At 43.5% G+C, this 21,024-nt stretch overlaps 1 long non-coding RNA gene across 5 annotated transcripts in view; it reads right to left on the bottom strand.

Annotated features, from left to right (window-relative positions):
* The window catches only part of LOC125963199 (uncharacterized), a 657,652-nt gene that overhangs the window by 246,084 nt on the left and 390,544 nt on the right, over nucleotides 1-21,024 (bottom strand). The gene's annotated exons all lie outside the window — the stretch shown is intronic.

The following is a 21,024-nucleotide window of genomic DNA, read 5'->3' as shown; positions in this document are numbered from 1 at the left end:
ATATGTCTTAGTTCTCGTCCCATGGTACTCGGGTGCAACATTCCAGACGCTTTACTCACACTCTCCCGACTTGGAGAGTCAGTACCTTTAACCTGCTGATTGCCCCAGTTTGCAATTTCTGCGGAAGATGAACAGGAATAAGGAGGACCTATGAGAGACTAGCTGGAGGTGTCTGGATGGGCAAATTTAACTCTCATTTCCCACCAGGAAGAGGAATTAACCAAAGGCTCAGCCTGTCGTGCCAGAACCAGATTAGGGCCTGAAGCAATCCTGCGGTGTTGCGGCCAGCTCACAAGAAGGCGAGTTGAAGAAAGGAGCTCAGGGGCACTGTAATTCACAAACCTGCAGAGTTGTAAATGACAGCTATCATCCAAAAATATACTGAAGTAAGGCTGCCAAGAGGACTTGAAAGTGGGGCAGAATTGCAGGAAACCGATTTCAGGAGGTAGACTGGAAATGCATTTAAAGCATAGGAAAAGAGGCAGAACGTCCACAATGATGCACTTGGCCAAAAAGGACATATGCGTTTTTTCCTGAATATATTCAGGAAAAAACGCATACGCCCTTTTTGGCCAACCAAGCAAGCTTGCAATGGAAATCTGCACTACAATGAAGTCTCACTTCCCCCCGGTCAAAAGGGCCATCTGAAAAAAGTGTAAAATCCAGAAAGGCAGGACAGGCCATGGAGAACTGGGAGCCTTGTTTTGCTGATGGGCGGGATGTATATTGCCAACAGCCACTCGGGAGAAGTGTATGGTGTTTCCTGAAACATCTAAAAAACAAAGCAACAGAGCCTAGGGCACTTCCACTTATGGTCCTATAGCTTAGGGAAATTAAAATCAAAAAGACACACCCACCCCAAACTTTGGGTCGCTCAGTTTACAAAAACCTCGTTTACGGTACAAGTTCAATATCGCAGAAAGCGAAAAATGGATAAAGATGTCGTGGTAGTGACGTACAATGCAATATCACTCAGCAATGAAATCTATGTCATCAGGCACATAGCAGCATAATGAGTGGATTCAGGTATGATGATTCTAACTGAAATAAGTCACACAGAAACAGAAACATCATAAGATATCACTAATACACAGAATGTAAACTTGGCTACAGAGGAACTGGATTACAAAACAGAACAGGGTCTCAAATTTAGAAAACCAACTTATGCTTGCTTAAGGAGAAAGGTGAGTTGGGGTGCTGCATAAAACCAGAGATAGAAATGAGCACAGATAAAGTTCCTTAAGCCAAATATGTAATAGACAAGAGCTACTCCTTGCTCAACGAAATGGACTCAACCCCCCCTATTAAACGCCTAAGAATGTACCTGACTAGTCAGTATCTTAAAACCTATGGATTGCTATGTCTCCGAAAGAGAATCAAGCATGTGTACAGGGGCAAAAACGCAGCAGTGATAGGACTGGAGAGTTTCGGTGAGCAAATGAAGACACTTTGAAGTCATATTGCATGGTACCTATTCCACGGGTCTCTACTCTCCAGGTTTAAGGGATTCTTCCTTCAGCTAAATCATGCATGTGGAACCCAGAGTATGATCAACCATGTGATCGGGAGACATGTTCAAATATGTCTCAGTTTTCGTCCCCTGGTACTCGGGTGCAACATTCCAGACGCTTTACTAACACTCTCCCGACTTGGAGATTCGGTGCCTTTAACCTCCTGTTTGGCACAGTTTGCAATTTCTGTGGAAGATAAACAGGAATAGGGAGAACCAATGAGAGACTAGTTGGAGGTGTCTGGAAGGGCAAATTTAACTCTCATTTCCGACCAGGAAGAGGAATTAACCAAAGGCTCAGCGTGCTGTGCCGGAACCAGATTAGGGCCTGAAGCCATCCTGCGGTGTTGCGGCCAGCTCACAATAAAGCGAGTTGAAGAAAGGAGCTCAGGGGCACTGTAATTCACAAACCTGCAGAGTTATAAATGACAGCTATCGTCCAAAAATATACTGAACTAAGGCTGCCAAGAGGACTTGAAAGTGGGGCAGAATTGCAGGAAACTGATTTCAGGAGGTAGACTGGAATTGCATTTAAAGCATAGGAAAAGAGGCAGGACGTCGACAATGATGCACTTGGCCAAAAAGGGCGTATGCGTTTTTTCCTGAATATATTCAGGAAAAAACGCATACGCCCTTTTTGGCCAACCAAGCAAGCTTGCAAAGGAAATCTGCACTACAATGAAGTCTCACTTCCCCCCGGACAAAAGGGACATCTGAAAAAAGTGTAAAATCCAGAAAGGCAGGACAGGCCATGGAGAACTGGGAACCTTGTTATGCTGATGGGCGGGATGTAAATTGCCAACAGCCACTCTGGAAAAGTGTATGGTGTTTCCTGAAACATCTAAAAAACAAAGCAACAGAGCCTAGGGCCCTTCCACTTATGGTCCTATAGCTTAGGGAAATTAAAATCAAAAAGACACAGCCACCCCAAAGTTTGGGACGGCTCTGTTTACAAGAACCTCGTTTACGGTACAATTTCAATATCGCAGAAAGCGAAAAATGGATAAAGAAGTTGTGGGACTTACGTACAATGCAATATCACTCAGCAATGAAATCTATGTCATCAGGCACATAGCAGCATAATGAGTGGATTCAGGTATGATGATTCTAACTGAAAAAAGTCACACAGAAAAAGAAACATCATAAAATATCACTAATACACGGAATGTAAACTTGGCTACACAGGAACTGAATTACAAAACAGAACAGGGTTTCAAATTCAGAAAACCAACTTATGCTTGCTTAAGGGGAAAGGTGAGTTGGGCTTCTGCATAAAACCAGAGATTGAAATGAGCACAGATAAAGTTCCTTAAGCCAAATATGTAATATACAAGAGCTACTCCTTGCTCAACGAAATGGACTCAACACCCCATATTAAACGCCTAAGAATGTACCTGACTAGTAAGTATCTTAAAAGCTATGGATTGCTATGTCTCCAAAAGAGAATCAAGCATGTGTACAGGGGCATAAACGCAGCAGTGATAGGATTGGAGAGGTTCGGTGAGCAAATGAAGACCCTTTGAAGTCATATTGCATGGTACCCATTCCACGGGTCTCAACTCTCCAGGTTTAACGGATTCTTCCTTCAGTTAACACATGCATGTGGAACCCAGACTATGATCAACCATTTGATCGGGAGACGTGTTCAAATATGTCTCAGGTCTCGTCCCCTGGAACTCGGGTGCAACTTTCCAGACGCTTTACTAACACTCTCCCGACTTGGAGAGTCAGTGCCTTTAACCTCCTGTTTGGCCCAGTTTGCAATTTCTGCGGAAGATGAACAGGAATGGAGAGAACCAATGAGAGACTAGCTGGAGGTGTCTGGATGGGCAAATTTAACTCTCATTTCCCAACTGGAAAATGAATTAACCAAAGGCTCAGCGTGCCCTGATGGAACCAGATTAGGGTCTGAAGCAATCCTGCGGTGTTGCGGCCAGCTCACAAGAAAGCGAGTTGAAGAAAGGAGCTCAGGGGCACTGTAATTCACAAATCTGTAGAGTTATAAATGACAGCTATGGTCCAAAAATATACTGAAGTAAGGCTGCCAAGAGGACTTGAAAGTGGGGCAGAATTGCAGGAAACCGATCTCAGGAGGTAGACTGGAATTGCATTTAAAGCATAGGAAAAGAGGCAGAACGTCCACAATGATGCACTTGGCCAAAAAGGGCGTATGCGTTTTTTCCTGAATATATTCAGGAAAAAACGCATACGCCCTTTTTGGCCAACCAACCAAGATTGCAAAGGAAATCTGAACTACAATGAAGTCTCACTTCCTGCCGGACAAAAGGGCAATCTGAAAAAAGTGTAAAATCCAGAAAGGCAGGACAGGCCATGGAGAACTGGGAGCCTTGTTATGCTGATGGGCGGGATGTAAATTGCCAACAGCCAATCTGGAGAAGTGTATGGTGTTTCCTGAAACATCTAAAAAACAAAGCAACAGAGCCTAGGTCACTTCCACTTATGGTCCTATAGCTTTGGGAAATTAAAATCAAAAAGACACAGCCACCCCAAAGTTTGGTACAGCTCTGTTTACAAGAACCTCGTTTACAGTACAAGTTCAATGTCACAGAAAGTGAAGAATGGATAAAGAAGTTGTGGTACTTAAGTACAATGCAATATCACTCAGCAATGAAATCTACGTCATCAGGCTCATAGCAGCATAATGAGTGGATTCAGGTATGATGATTCTAACTGAAATAAGTCACACAGAAAAAGAAACATCATAAGATATCACTAATACACGGAATGTAAACTTGGCTACACAGGAACTGGATTACAAAAGAGAACTGGGTCTCAAATTTAGAAAACCAACTTATGCTTGCTTAAGGGGAAAGGTGAGTTGGGGTGCTGCATAAAACCAGAGATTGAAATGAGCACAGATAAAGTTCCTTAAGCCAAATATGTAATAGACAAGAGCTACTCCTTGCTCAACGAAATGGACTCAACATCCTATATTATACGCCTAAGGTTGTAGCTGAGTAGTAAGTATCTTAAAACCTATGGATTGCTATGTCTCCAAAAGAGAATCAAGCATGTGTACAGGGGCATAAACGCAGCAGTTATAGGATTGGAGAGGTTCGGTGAGCAAATGAAGACCCTTTGAAGTCATATTGCATGGTACCCATTCCATGGGTCTCAAATCTCCAGGTTTAAGGGATTCTTCCTTCACTGAAAACATGCATGTGGAGCCCAGAGTATGATCAACTGTGTGATCAGGAGACGTGTTCAAATATGTCTCAGTTTTCGTCCCCTGGTACTCGGGTGCAACATTCCAGACGCTTTACTAACACTCTCCCGACTTGGAGAGTCAGTGCCTTTAACCTCCTGTTTGGCCCAGTTTGCAATTTCTGTGGAAGATGAACAGGAATAGGGAGAACCAATGAGAGACTAGCTGGAGGTGTCTGGACGGGCAAATTTAACTCTCATTTCCCACCAGGAAGAGGAATTAACCAAAGGCTCAGTGTGCCGTGCCAGAACAAGATTAGGGCCTGAAGCAATCCTGCGGTGTTGCGGCCAGCTCACAAGAAAGCGAGTTGAAGAAAGGAGCTCAGGGGCACTGTAATTCACAAACCTGCAGAGTTATAAATGACAGCTATCGTCCAAAAATATACTGAAGTAAGGCTGCCAAGAGGACTTGAAAGTGGGGCAAAATTGCAGGAAACCGATTTCAGGAGGTAGACTGGAATTGCATTTAAAGCATAGGAAAAGAGGCAGAACGTCGACAATGATGCACTTGGCCAAAAAGGGCGTATGTGTTTTTTCCTGAATATATTAAGGAAAAAACGCATACGCCCTTTTTGGCCAACCAAGCAAGCTTGCAAAGGAAATCTGCACTACAATGAAGTCTCACTTCCCCCGGGTCAAAATGGCCATCTGAAAAAAGTGTAAAATCCAGAAAGGCAGGACAGGCCATGGAGAACTGGGAGCCTTGGTATGCTGATGGGCGGGATGTAAATTGCCAACAGCCACTCGGGAGAAGTGTATGGTGTTTCCTGAAACATCTAAAAAACAAAGCAACAGAGCCTAGGGCACTTCCACTTATGGTCCTATAGCTTAGGGAAATTAAAATCAAAAAGACACAGCCACCCCAAAGTTTGGGACGGCTCTGTTTACAAGAACCTCGTTTACAGGACAAGTTCAATATAGCAGAAAGTGCAAAATGGATAAAGAAGTTGTGGTACTTACGTAGAATGCAATATCACTCAGCAATGAAATCTATGTCATCAGGCCCGTAGCAGCATAATGAGTGGATTCAGGTATGATGATTCTAACTGAAATAAGTCACACAGGAAAAGAAACATCAGAAGATATCACTAATACACGGAATGTAAACTTGGCTACACACGAACTGGATTACAAAACAGAACAGGGTCTCAAATTGAGAAAACCAACTTATGCTTGCTTAAGGCAAAGGTGAGTTGGGGTGCTGCATAAAACCAGAGATTGAAATGAGCACAGATAAAGTTCCTTAAGCCAAATATGTAATAGACAAGAGCTACTCCTTGCTTAACGAAGTGGACTCAACACCACATATTAAACGCCTAAGAATGTACCTGACTAGTAAGTATCTTAAATCTATGAATTGCTATGTCTCCGAAAGAGAATCAAGCATGTGTACAGGGGCATAAACGAAGCAGTGATAGGATTGGAGAGGTTCAGTGAGCAAATGAAGACCCTTTGAAATCATATTGCCTGCTACCCATTCCACGGGTCTCAACTCTCCAGGTTTAAGGGATTCTTCCTTCAGCTAAAACATGCATGTGGAACCCAGAGTATGATCAACCGTGCGATCAGCAGACGTGTTCAAAGATGTCTCCGTTCTCGTACCCTGGTACTCGGGTGCAAATTTATAGACGCTTTACTAACACTCTCCCGACTTGGAGAGTCAGTGCCTTTAACCTCCTGTTTGGCCCAGTTTGCAATTTCTGTGGAAGATGAACAGGAATAGGGAGAACCAATGAGAGACTAGCTGGAGGTGTCTGGACGGGCAAATTTAACTCTCATTTCACACCAGGAAGAGGAATTAACCAAAGGCTCAGCGTGCCGTGCCGGAACCAGATTAGGGCCTGAAGCAATCCTGCAGTGTTGCGGCCAGCTCACAAGAAAGCGAGTTGAAGAAAGGAGCTCAGGGGCACTGTAATTCACAAACCTGCAGAGTTATAAATGACAGCTATCGTCCAAAAATATACTGAAGTAAGGCTGCCAAGAGGGCTTGAAAGCGGGGCAGAATTGCAGGACACCGATTTCAGGAGGTAGACTGGAATTGCATTTAAAGCATAGGAAAAGAGGCAGAACGTCGACAATGATGCACTTGGCCAAAAAGGGCGTATGCGTTTTTTCCTGAATATATTCAGGAAAAAACGCATACGCCCTTTTTGGCCAACCAAGCAAGCTTGCAAAGGAAATCTGCACTACAATGAAGTCTCAATTCCCCACAGTCAAAAGGGCCATCTGAAAAAAGTGTAAAATCCAGAAAGGCAGGACAGGCCATGGAGAACTGGGAGCCTTGTTATGCTGATGGGCGGGATGTAAATTGCCAACAGCTACTTGGGAGAAGTGTATGGTGTTTCCTGAAACATCAACGAAACAATGCAACAGAGCCTAGGGCACTTCCACTTATGGTCCTATAGCTTAGGGAAATTAAAATCAAAAAGACACAGCCACCCCAAAGTTTGGGACGGCTCTGTTTACAAGAAACTCTTTTACGGGACAAGTTCAATATCGCAGAAAGTTGAAAATGGATAAAGAAGTTGTGGTACTTACGTACAATGCAATATCACTCAGCAATGAAATCTATGTCATCAGGCCCGTAGCAGCATAATGAGTGGATTCAGGTACGATGATTCTAAGTGAAATAAGTCACACAGAAAAAGAAACATCATATGATATCACTAATACACGGAATATAAACTTGGCTACACAGGAACTGGATTACAAAAGAGAACAGGGTCTCAAATTTAGAAAACCAACTTATGCTTGCTTAAGGGTTAAGGTGAGTTGGGGTGCTGCATAAAACCAGAGATTGAAATGTGCACAGATAAAGTTCCTTAAGCCAAATATGTAATAGACAAGAGCTACTCCTTGCTCAACGAAATGGACTCAACACCCCATATTAAACGCCTAAGAATGTAGCTGACTAGTAAGTATCTTAAAACCTATGGATTGCTATGTCTCCAAAAGAGAATCAAGCGTGTGTACAGGGGCAAAAACGCAGCAGTGATAGGATTGGAGAGGTTCGGTGAGCAAATGAAGACCCTTTGAAATCATATTGCATGGTACACATTCCACAGGTCTCAACTCTCCACGTTTAAGGGATTCTTCCTTCAGCTAAAGCATGCATGTGGATCCCAGAGTATTATCAACCATGTGATCAGGAGACGTGTTCCAATATGTCTCCGTTCTCGTCCCATGGTACTCGGGTGCAACATTCCAGACGCTTTACTAACACTCTCCTGACTTGGAGAGTCAGTGCCTTTAACCTCCTGTTTGGCCCAGTTTGCAATTTCTGTGGAAGATGAAGAGGAATAGGGAGAACCAATGAGAGACTAGCTGGAGGTGACTGGACGGGCAAATTTAACTCTCATTTCCCACCAGGAAGAGGAATTAACCAAAGGCTCAGCATGCCGTGCCGGATCCAGATTAGGGCCTGAAGCAATCCTGCGGTGTTGCGGCCAGCTCACAAGAAAGCGAGTTGAAGAAAGGAGCTCAGGGGCACTGTAATTCACAAACCTGCAGAGTTATAAATGACAGCTATCGTCCAAAAATATACTGAAGTAAGGCTGCCAAGAGGACTTGAAAGCGGGGCAGAATTGCAGGAAACCGATTTCAGGAGGTAGACTGGAATTGCATTTAAAGCATAGGAAAAGAGGCAGAACGTCGACAATGATGCACTTGGCCAAAAAGGGCGTATGAGTTTTTTCCTGAATATATTCAGGAAAAAACGCATACGCACTTTTTGGTCAACCAAGCAAGCTTGCAAAGGAAATCTGCACTACAATGAAGTCTCACTTTCCCCCGGTCAAAAGGGCCATCTGAAAAAAGTGTAAAATCCAGAAAGGCAGGACAGGCCATGGAGAACTGGGAGCCTTGTTATGCTGATGGGTGGGATGTAAATTGCCAACAGCCACTGGGAAGAAGTGTATGGTGTTTCCTGAAATATCTAAAAAACAAAGCAACAGAGCCTAAGGCACTTCCACTTATGGTCCTATAGCTTAGGGAAATTAAAATCAAAAAGACACAGCCACCCCAAAGTTTGGGACGGCTCAGTTTAAAAGAACCTCATTTACGGTACAAGTTCAATATCGCACAAAGTGAAAAATGGACAAAGAAGTTGTGGTACTTACGTACAATGCAATATCACTCAGCAATGAAATCTATGTCATCAGGCCCATAGCAGCATAATGAGTGGATTCAGGTATGATGATTCTAACTGAAATAAGTCACACAGAAAAAGAAACATCATAAGATGTCACTAATACACGGAATGAAAACTTGGCTACACAGGAACTGAAATACAAAACAGAACACGGTCTCAAATTTAGAAAATCAACTTATGCTTGCTTAAGGGGAAAGGTGATTTGGGGTGCTGCATAAAACCAGAGAGTGAAATGAGCACAGATAAAGTTCCTTAAGTCAAATATGTAATAGACAAGGGCTAATCCTTGCTCAACGAAATGGGCTCAACTCCCCATATTAAACGCCTAAGAATGTATCTGACTAGTAAGTATCTTAAAACCTATGGATTGCTATGTCTCCGAAAGAGATTCAAGCGTGTGTACAGGGGCATAAACACAGCAGTGATAGGATTGGAGAGGTTCGGTGAGCAAATGAAGACCCTTTGAAGTCATATTGCATGGTACCCATTCCACGGGTCTCAACTCTCCAGGTTTAAGGGATTCTTCCTTCAGCTAAACCATGCATGTGGAACCCAGAGTATGATCAACCATGTGATCGGGAGACGTGTTCCAATATGTCTCAGTTCTCGTACCCTGGTACTAGGGTGCAACATTCCAGATGCTTTACTAACACTCTGCCGACTTGGAGAGTCAGTGCCTTTAACCTCCTGTTTGGCCCAGTTTGCAATTTCTGCGGAAGATGAACAGGAAAAGGGAGAACCAATGAGAGACTAGCTGGAGGTGTCGGAACGGGCAAATTTAACTCTCATTTCCCACCAGGAAGAGAAATTAACCAAAGGCTCAGCGTGCCGTGCCAGAACAGATTAGGGCCTGAAGCAAGCCTGTGGTGTTGCGGCCAGCTCACAATAAAGCGAGTTGAAGAAAGGAGCTCAGGGGCACTGTAATTCACAAACCTGCAGAGTTATAAATGACAGCTATCGTCCAAAAGTATACTGAAGTAAGGCTGCCAAGAGGACTTCAAAGCGGGCCAGAATTGCAGGAAACCGATTTCAGGAGGTAGACTGGAATTGCATTTAAAGCATAGGAAAAGAGGCAGAACGTCGACAATGATGCACTTGGCCAAAATGGGCGTATGCGTTTTTTCCTGAATATATTCAGTAAAAAACGCATACGCACTTTTTGGTCAACCAAGCAAGCTTGCAAAGGAAATCTGCACTAAAATGAAGTCTCACTTTCCCCCGGTCAAAAGGGCCATCTGAAAAAAGTGTAAAATCCAGAAAGGCAGGACAGGCCATGGAGAACTGGGAGCCTTGTTATGCTGATGGGTGGGATGTAAATTGCCAACAGCCACTGGGAAGAAGTGTATGGTGTTTCCTGAAACATCTAAAAAACAAAGCAACAGAGCCTAAGGCACTTCCACTTAGGGTCCTATAGCTTAGGGAAATTAAAATCAAAAAGACACAGCCACCCCAAAGTTTGGGACGGCTCAGTTTAAAAGAACCTCATTTACGGTACAAGTTCAATATCGCACAAAGTGAAAAATGGACAAAGAAGTTGTGGTACTTACGTACAATGCAATATCACTCAGCAATGAAATCTATGTCATCAGGCCCGTAGCAGCATAATGAGTGGATTCAGGTATGATGATTATAACTGAAATAAGTCACACAGAAAAAGAAACATCATAAGATATCACTAATACACGGAATGTAAACTTGGCTACATGGGAACTGGATTACAAAAAAGAACAGGGTCTCAAATGTAGAAAACCAACTTATGCTTGCTTAAGGGGAAAGGTGAGTTGGGGTGCTGCATAAAACCAGAGATTGAAATGAGCACAGATAATGTTCCTTAAGCCAAATATGGAATAAACAAGAGCTACTCCTTGCTCAACGAAATGGGCTCAACACCCCATATTAAACGCCTAAGAATGTACCTGACTAGTAAGTATCTTAAATCCTATGGATTGCTATGTCTCCGAAAGAGAATCAAGCGTGTGTCCAGGGGCATAAACGCAGCAGTGATAGGATTGGAGAGGTTCGCTGAGCAAATGAAGACCCTTTGAAGTCATATTGCATGGTACCCATTCCACGGGTCTCAACTCTCCAGGTTTAAGGGATTCTTCCTTCAGCTAAATCATGCATGTGGAACCCAGAGTATGATCAACCGTGTGATTGGGAGACGTGTTCCAATATGTCTCAGTTCTCGTCCCCTGGTACTCGGGTGCAACATTCCAGACGCTTTACTAACACTCTACCAACTTGGAGAGTCAGTGCCTTTAACCTCCTCTTTGGCCCAGTTTGCAATTTCTGTGGAAGATGAACAGGAATAGGGAGAACCAATGAGGGACTAGCTGGAGGTGTCTGGACGGGCAAATTTAACTCTCATTTCCCACCAGGAAGAGGAATTAACCAAAGGCTAGCATGCCGTGCCGGATCCAGATTAGGGCCTGAAGCAATCCTGCGGTGTTGCGGCCAGCTCACGAGAAAGCGAGTTGAATAAAGGAGCTCAGGGACACTGTAATTCACAAACCTGCAGAGTTATAAATGACAGCTATCGTCCAAAAATATACTGAAGTAAGGCTGCCAAGAGGACTTGAAAGCGGGGCAGAATTGCAGGAAACCGATTTCAAGAGGTAGACTGGAATTGCATTTAAAGCATAGGGAAAGAGGCAGAACGTCGACAATGATGCATTTGGCCAAACAGGGCGTATGCGTTTTTTCCTGAATATATTCAGGAAAAAACGCATACGCCCTTTTTGGCCAACCAAGCAAGCTTGCAAAGGAAATCTGCACTACAATGAAGTCTCACTTCCCCCCGGTCAAAAGGGCCATCTGAAAAAAGTGTAAAATCCAGAAAGGCAGGACAGGCCATGGAGAACTGGGAGCCTTGTTATGCTGATGGGTGGGATGTAAATTGCCAACAGCCACTCGGGAGAAGTGTATGGTGTTTCCTGAAACATCTAAAAAACAAAGCAACAGAGCCTAGGGCACTTCCACTTATGGTCCTATAGCTTAGGGAAATTAAAATCAAAAAGACAAAGCCACCCCAAATTTGGGATGGCTCTGTTTACAAGAACCTCGTTTACAGTACAAGTTCAATATCGCAGAAAGTGCAAAATGGATAAAGAAGTTGTGGTACTTACGTACAATCCAATATCACTCAGCAATGAAATCTATGTCATCAGGCCCGTAGCAGCATAATGAGTGGATTCAGGTATGATGATTCTAACTGAAATAAGTCACACAAGAAAAGAAACATCAGAAGATATCACTAATACACGGAATGTAAACTTGGCTACACACGAACTGGATTACAAAACAGAACATGGTCTCAAATTGAGAAAACCAACTTATGCTTGCTTAAGGCAAAGGTGAGTTGGGGTGCTGCATAAAACCAGAGATTGAAATGAGCACAGATAAAGTTCCTTAAGCCAAATATGGAATAGACAAGAGCTACTCCTTGCTTAACGAAATGGACTCAACACCACATATTAAACGCCTAAAAATGTACCTGACTAGTAAGTATCTTAAATGTATGAATTCCTACGTCTCCGAAAGAGAATCAATCATGTGTACAGGGGCATAAACGCAGCAGTGATAGGATTGGAGAGGTTCAGTGAGCAAATGAAGACCCTTTGAAATCATATTGCCTGGTACCCATTCCACGGGTCTCAACTCTCCAGGTTTAAGGGATTCTTCCTTCAGCTAAAACATGCATGTGGAACCCAGAGTATGATCAACCGTGTGATCAGGAGATGTGTTCAAAGATGTCTCAGTTCTCGTCCCCTGGTACTCGGGTGCAACTTTATAGACGCTTTACTAACACTCTCCCGACTTGGAGAGTCAGTGCCTTTAACCTCCTGTTTGGCCCAGTTTGCAATTTCTGCGGAAGATGAACAGGAATAGGGAGAACCAATGAGAGACTAGCTGGAGGTGACTGGACGGGCAAATTTAACTCTCATTTCCCACCAGGAAGAGGAATTAACCAAAGGCTCAGCGTGCCGTGCCGGAACCAGATTAGGGCCTGAAGCAATCCTGCGGTGTTGCGGCCAGCTCACAAGAAAGCGAGTTGAAGAAAGGAGCTCAGGGGCACTGTAATTCACAAACCTGCAGAGTTATAAATGACAGCTATCGTCCAAAAATATACTGAAGTAAGGCTGCCAAGAGGGCTTGAAAGCGGGGCAGAATTGCAGGCAACCGATTTCAGGAGGTAGACTGGAATTGCATTTAAAGCATAGGAAAAGAGGCAGAACGTCGACAATGATGCACTTGGCCAAAAAGGGCGTATGTGTTTTTTCCTGAATATATTCAGGAAAAAACGCATACGCCCTTTTTGGCCAACCAAGCAACCTTGCAAAGGAAATCTGCCCTACAATGTAGTCTCACTTCCCCCCGGTCAAAAGGGCCATCTGAAAAAAGTGTAAAATCCAGAAAGGCAGGACAGGCCATGGAGAACTGAGAGCCTTGTTATGCTGATGGGTGGGATGTAAATTGCCAACAGCCACTTGGGAGAAGTGTATGGTGTTTCCTGAAACATCTAAGAAACAAAGCAACAGAGCCTAGGGCACTTCCACTTATGGTCCTATAGCTTAGGGAAATTAAAATCAAAAAGACACAGCCACCCCAAAGTTTGGGACGGCTCTGTTTACATGAAACTCGTTTACGGGACAAGTTCAATATCACAGAAAGTGAAAAATGGATAAAGAAGTTGTGGTACTTACGTACAATGCAATATCACTCAGCAATGAAATCTATGTCATCAGGCCCATAGCAGCATAATGAGTGGATTCAGGTATGATGATTCTAACTGAAATAAGTCACACAGAAAAAGAAACATCATAAGATATCACTAATACACGGAATGAAAACTTGGCTACACAGGAACTGGATTACAAAAGAGAACAGGGTCTCAAATTTAGAAAACCAACTTATGCTTGCTTAAGGGGAAAGGTGAGTTGGGGTGCTGCATAAAACCAGAGATTGAAATGAGCACAGATAAAGTTCCTTAAACCAAATATGTAATAGACAAGAGCTACTCCTTGCTCAAAGAAATGGACTCAACACCCCATATTAAACGCCTAAGAATGTACCTGACTAGTAAGTATCTTAAAACCTGTGGATTGCTATGTCTCCGAAAGAGAATCAAGCATGAGTACAGGGGCATAAACACAGCAGTGATAGGATTGGAGAGGTTCGGTGAGCAAATGAAGACCCTTTGAAGTCATATTGCATGGTACCCATTCCACGGGTCTCAACTCTCCAGGTTTAAGGGATTCTTCCTTCAGCTAAATCATGCATGTGGAACCCAGAGTATGATCAACCGTGTGATCGGTAGATGTGTTCCACTATGTCTCAGTTGTCGTCCCCTGGTACTCGAGTGCAAAATTCCAGACGCTTTACTAACACTCTCCCGACTTGGAGAGTCAGTGCCTTTAACCTCCTGTTTGGCCCAGTTTGCAATTTCTGTGGAAGATGAACAGGAATAGGGAGAACCAATGAGAGACTAGCTGGAGGTGTCTGGACGGGCAAATTTAACTCTCATTTCCCACGAGGAAGAGGAATTAACCAAAGGCTCAGCGTGCTGTTCCAGAACAAGATTAGGGCCTGAAGCAATCCTGCGGTGTTGCGGCCAGCTCACAAGAAAGCGAGTTGAAGAAAGGAGCTCAGGGGCACTGTAATTCACAAACCTGCAGAGTTATAAATGACAGCTATCGTCCAAAAATATACTGAAGGAAGCCTGACAAGAGGACTTGAAAGCGGGGCAGAATCGCAGGAAACCAATTTCAGGAGGTAGACTGGAATTGCATTTAAAGCATAGGAAAAGAGGCAGAACTTCGACAATGATGCACTTGGCCAAAAAGGGCGTATGCGTTTTTTCCTGAATATATTCAGGAAAAAACGCATACGCCCTTTTTGGCCAACCAAGCAAGCTTGCAAAGGATATCTGCACTACAATGAATTCTCACTTCCTCCCGGTCAAAACGGCCATCTGAAAAAAGTGTAAAATCCAGAAAGGCAGGACAGGCCATGGAGAACTGGGAGCCTTGTTATGCTGATGGGCGGGATGTATATTTCCAACAGCTACTCTGGAGAAGTGTATGGTGTTTCCTGAAACATCTAAAAAACAAAGCAACAGAGCCTACGGCACTTCCACTTATGGTCCTATAGCTTAGGGAAATTAAAATCAAAAAGACACAGCCACCCCAAACTTTGGGACGGCTCTGTTTACAAGAACCTCGTTTACGGTACAATTTCAATATCGCAGAAAGCGAAAAATGGATAAGAAGTTTTGGGACTTACGTACAATGCAATATCACTCAGCAATGAAATCTATGTCATCAGGCACATAGCAGCATAATTTGTGGATTCAGGTATGATGATTCTAACTGAAAAAAGTCACACAGAAAAAGAAACATCATAAAATATCACTAATACACGGAATGTAAACTTGGCTACACAGGAACTGGATTACAAAAGAGAACAGGGTCTCAAATTCAGAAAACCAACTTATGCTTGCTTAAGGGGAAAGGTGAGTTGGGGTGCTGCATAAAACCAGAGATTGAAATGAGCACAGATAAAGTTCCTTAAGCCAAATATGGAATAGACAAGAGCTACTCCTTGCTCAACGAAATAGATTCAACACCCCATATTAAATGCCTAATAATGTACCTGACTAGTAAGTATCTTAAAACCTATGGATTGCTATGTCTCTGAAAGAGAATCAAGCGTGTGTACAGGGGCATAAACGCAGCAGTGATAGGATTGGAGAGGTTGGGTGAGCAAATGAAGACCCTTTGAAGTCATATTGCATGGTACCCATTCCACGGGTCTCAACTCTACAGGTTTAAGGGATTCTTCCTTCAGATGAAACATGTATGTGGAACCCAGAGTATGATCAACCGTGTGATTGGGAGATGTGTTGAAATATGTCTTAGTTCTCGTCCCATGGTACTCGGGTGCAACATTCCAGACGCTTTACTCACACTCTCCCGACTTGGAGAGTCAGTACCTTTAACCTGCTGATTGCCCCAGTTTGCAATTTCTGCGGAAGATGAACAGGAATAGGGAGGACCTATGAGAGACTAGCTGGAGGTGTCTGGATGGGCAAATTTAACTCTCATTTCCCACCAGGAAGAGGAATTAACCAAAGGCTCAGCCTGCCGTGCCGGAACCAGATTAGGGCCTGAAGCAATCCTGCGGTGTTGCGGCCAGCTCACAAGAAGGCGAGTTGAAGAAAGGAGCTCAGGGGCACTGTAATTCACAAACCTGCAGAGTTGTAAATGACAGCTATCATCCAAAAATATACTGAAGTAAGGCTGCCAAGAGGACTTGAAAGTGGGGCAGAATTGCAGGAAACCGATTTCAGGAGGTAGACTGGAAATGCATTTAAAGCATAGGAAAAGAGGCAGAACGTCCACAATGATGCACTTGGCCAAAAAGGACATATGCGTTTTTTCCTGAATATATTCAGGAAAAAACGCATACGCCCTTTTTGGCCAACCAAGCAAGCTTGCAATGGAAATCTGCACTACAATGAAGTCTCACTTCCCCCCGGTCAAAAGGGCCATCTGAAAAAAGTGTAAAATCCAGAAAGGCAGGACAGGCCATGGAGAACTGGGAGCCTTGTTTTGCTGATGGGCGGGATGTATATTGCCAACAGCCACTCGGGAGAAGTGTATGGTGTTTCCTGAAACATCTAAAAAACAAAGCAACAGAGCCTAGGGCACTTCCACTTATGGTCCTATAGCTTAGGGAAATTAAAATCAAAAAGACACACCCACCCCAAACTTTGGGTCGCTCAGTTTACAAAAACCTCGTTTACGGTACAAGTTCAATATCGCAGAAAGCGAAAAATGGATAAAGATGTCGTGGTAGTGACGTACAATGCAATATCACTCAGCAATGAAATCTATGTCATCAGGCACATAGCAGCATAATGAGTGGATTCAGGTATGATGATTCTAACTGAAATAAGTCACACAGAAACAGAAACATCATAAGATATCACTAATACACAGAATGTAAACTTGGCTACAGAGGAACTGGATTACAAAACAGAACAGGGTCTCAAATTTAGAAAACCAACTTATGCTTGCTTAAGGAGAAAGGTGAGTTGGGGTGCTGCATAAAACCAGAGATAGAAATGAGCACAGATAAAGTTCCTTAAGCCAAATATGTAATAGACAAGAGCTACTCCTTGCTCAACGAAATGGACTCAACCCCCCCTATTAAACGCCTAAGAATGTACCTGACTAGTCAGTATCTTAAAACCTATGGATTGCTATGTCTCCGAAAGAGAATCAAGCATGTGTACAGGGGCAAAAACGCAGCAGTGATAGGACTGGAGAGTTTCGGTGAGCAAATGAAGACACTTTGAAGTCATATTGCATGGTACCTATTCCACGGGTCTCTACTCTCCAGGTTTAAGGGATTCTTCCTTCAGCTAAATCATGCATGTGGAACCCAGAGTATGATCAACCATGTGATCGGGAGACATGTTCAAATATGTCTCAGTTTTCGTCCCCTGGTACTCGGGTGCAACATTCCAGACGCTTTACTAACACTCTCCCGACTTGGAGATTCGGTGCCTTTAACCTCCTGTTTGGCACAGTTTGCAATTTCTGTGGAAGATAAACAGGAATAGGGAGAACCAATGAGAGACTAGTTGGAGGTGTCTGGAAGGGCAAATTTAACTCTCATTTCCGACCAGGAAGAGGAATTAACCAAAGGCTCAGCGTGCTGTGCCGGAACCAGATTAGGGCCTGAAGCCATCCTTCGGTGTTGCGGCCAGCTCACAAGAAAGCGAGTTGAAGAAAGGAGCTCAGGGGCACTGTAATTCACAAACCTGCAGAGTTATAAATGACAGTTATCGTCCAAAAATATACTGAACTAAGGCTGCCAAGAGGACTTGAAAGTGGGGCAGAATTGCAGGAAACTGATTTCAGGAGGTAGACTGGAATTGCATTTAAAGCATAGGAAAAGAGGCAGGACGTCGACAATGATGCACTTGGCCAAAAAGGGCGTATTCGTTTTTTCCTGAATATATTCAGGAAAAAACGCATACGCCCTTTTTGGCCAACCAAGCAAGCTTGCAAAGGAAATCTGCACTACAATGAAGTCTCACTTCCCCCCGGACAAAAGGGACATCTGAAAAAAGTGTAAAATCCAGAAAGGCAGGACAGGCCATGGAGAACTGGGAACCTTGTTATGCTGATGGGCGGGATGTAAATTGCCAACAGCCACTCTGGAAAAGTGTATGGTGTTTCCTGAAACATCTAAAAAACAAAGCAACAGAGCCTAGGGCCCTTCCACTTATGGTCCTATAGCTTAGGGAAATTAAAATCAAAAAGACACAGCCACCCCAAAGTTTGGGACGGCTCTGTTTACAAGAACCTCGTTTACGGTACAATTTCAATATCGCAGAAAGCGAAAAATGGATAAAGAAGTTGTGGGACTTACGTACAATGCAATATCACTCAGCAATGAAATCTATGTCATCAGGCACATAGCAGCATAATGAGTGGATTCAGGTATGATGATTCTAACTGAAAAAAGTCACACAGAAAAAGAAACATCATAAAATATCACTAATACACGGAATGTAAACTTGGCTACACAGGAACTGAATTACAAAACAGAACAGGGTTTCAAATTCAGAAAACCAACTTATGCTTGCTTAAGGGGAAAGGTGAGTTGGGCTTCTGCATAAAACCAGAGATTGAAATGAGCACAGATAAAGTTCCTTAAGCCAAATATGTAATATACAAGAGCTACTCCTTGCTCAACGAAATGGACTCAACACCCCATATTAAACGCCTAAGAATGTACCTGACTAGTAAGTATCTTAAAAGCTATGGATTGCTATGTCTCCAAAAGAGAATCAAGCATGTGTACAGGGGCATAAACGCAGCAGTGATAGGATTGGAGAGGTTCGGTGAGCAAATGAAGACCCTTTGAAGTCATATTGCATGGTACCCATTCCACGGGTCTCAACTCTCCAGGTTTAACGGATTCTTCCTTCAGTTAACACATGCATGTGGAACCCAGACTATGATCAACCATTTGATCGGGAGACGTGTTCAAATATGTCTCAGGTCTCGTCCCCTGGGACTCGGGTGCAACTTTCCAGACGCTTTACTAACACTCTCCCTACTTGGAGAGTCAGTGCCTTTAACCTCCTGTTTGGCCCAGTTTGCAATTTCTGCGGAAGATGAACAGGAATGGAGAGAACCAATGAGAGACTAGCTGGAGGTGTCTGGATGGGCAAATTTAACTCTCATTTCCCAACTGGAAAAGGAATTAACCAAAGGCTCAGCGTGCCCTGATGGAACCAGATTAGGGTCTGAAGCAATCCTGCGGTGTTGCGGCCAGCTCACAAGAAAGCGAGTTGAAGAAAGGAGCTCAGGGGCACTGTAATTCACAAATCTGTAGAGTTATAAATGACAGCTATGGTCCAAAAATATACTGAAGTAAGGCTGCCAAGAGGACTTGAAAGCGGGGCAGAATTGCAGGAAACCGATCTCAGGAGGTAGACTGGAATTGCATTTAAAGCATAGGAAAAGAGGCAGAACGTCCACAATGATGCACTTGGCCAAAAAGGGCGTATGCGTTTTTTCCTGGAAAAAACGCATACGCCCTTTTTGGCCAACCAACCAAGATTGCAAAGGAAATCTGAACTACAATGAAGTCTCACTTCCTGCCGGACAAAAGGGCAATCTGAAAAAAGTGTAAAATCCAGAAAGGCAGGACAGGCCATGGAGAACTGGGAGCCTTGTTATGCTGATGGGCGGGATGTAAATTGCCAACAGCCAATCTGGAGAAGTGTATGGTGTTTCCTGAAACATCTAAAAAACAAAGCAACAGAGCCTAGGTCACTTCCACTTATGGTCCTATAGCTTTGGGAAATTAAAATCAAAAAGACACAGCCACCCCAAAGTTTGGTACAGCTCTGTTTACAAGAACCTCGTTTACAGTACAAGTTCAATGTCACAGAAAGTGAAGAATGGATAAAGAAGTTGTGGTACTTAAGTACAATGCAATATCACTCAGCAATGAAATCTACGTCATCAGGCTCATAGCAGCATAATGAGTGGATTCAGGTATGATGATTCTAACTGAAATAAGTCACACAGAAAAAGAAACATCATAAGATATCACTAATACACGGAATGTAAACTTGGCTACACAGGAACTGGATTACAAAAGAGAACAGGGTCTCAAATTTAGAAAACCAACTTATGCTTGCTTAAGGGGAAAGGTGAGTTGGGGTGCTGCATAAAACCAGAGATTGAAATGAGCACAGATAAAGTTCCTTAAGCCAAATATGTAATAGACAAGAGCTACTCCTTGCTCAACGAAATGGACTCAACATCCTATATTATACGCCTAAGGTTGTAGCTGAGTAGTAAGTATCTTAAAACCTATGGATTGCTATGTCTCCAAAAGAGAATCAAGCATGTGTACAGGGGCATAAACGCAGCAGTGATAGGATTGGAGAGGTTCGGTGAGCAAATGAAGACCCTTTGAAGTCATATTGCATGGTACCCATTCCATGGGTCTCAAATCTCCAGGTTTAAGGGATTCTTCCTTCACTGAAAACATGCATGTGGAGCCCAGAGTATGATCAACTGTGTGATCAGGAGACGTGTTCAAATATGTCTCAGTTTTCGTCCCCTGGTACTCGGGTGCAACATTCCAGACGCTTTACTAACACTCTCCCGACTTGGAGAGTCAGTGCCTTTAACCTCCTGTTTGGCCCAGTTTGCAATTTCTGTGGAAGATGAACAGGAATAGGGAGAACCAATGAGAGACTAGCTGGAGGTGTCTGGACGGGCAAATTTAACTCTCATTTCCCACCAGGAAGAGGAATTAACCAAAGGCTCAGTGTGCCGTGCAAGAACAAGATTAGGGCCTGAAGCAATCCTGTGGTGTTGTGGCCAGCTCACAAGAAAGCGAGTTGAAGAAACGAGCTCAGGGGCACTGTAATTCACAAACCTGCAGAGTTATAAATGACAGTTATCGTCCAAAAATATACTGAAGTAAGGCTGCCAAGAGGACTTGAAAGCGGGGCAGAATTGCAGGAAACCGATTTCAGGAGGTAGACTGGAATTGCATTTAAAGCATAGGAAAAGAGGCAGAATGTCGACAATGATGCACT

The sequence above is a fragment of the Orcinus orca genome, unplaced genomic scaffold (genome assembly GCF_937001465.1).
Source record: "Orcinus orca unplaced genomic scaffold, mOrcOrc1.1 scaffold_73, whole genome shotgun sequence".
Classification (NCBI taxonomy): Eukaryota; Metazoa; Chordata; class Mammalia; order Artiodactyla; family Delphinidae; genus Orcinus; species Orcinus orca.
The sequence above is the reverse complement of the archived record's forward strand: the minus strand, read 5'-3'. Positions and strand labels throughout refer to the sequence as shown.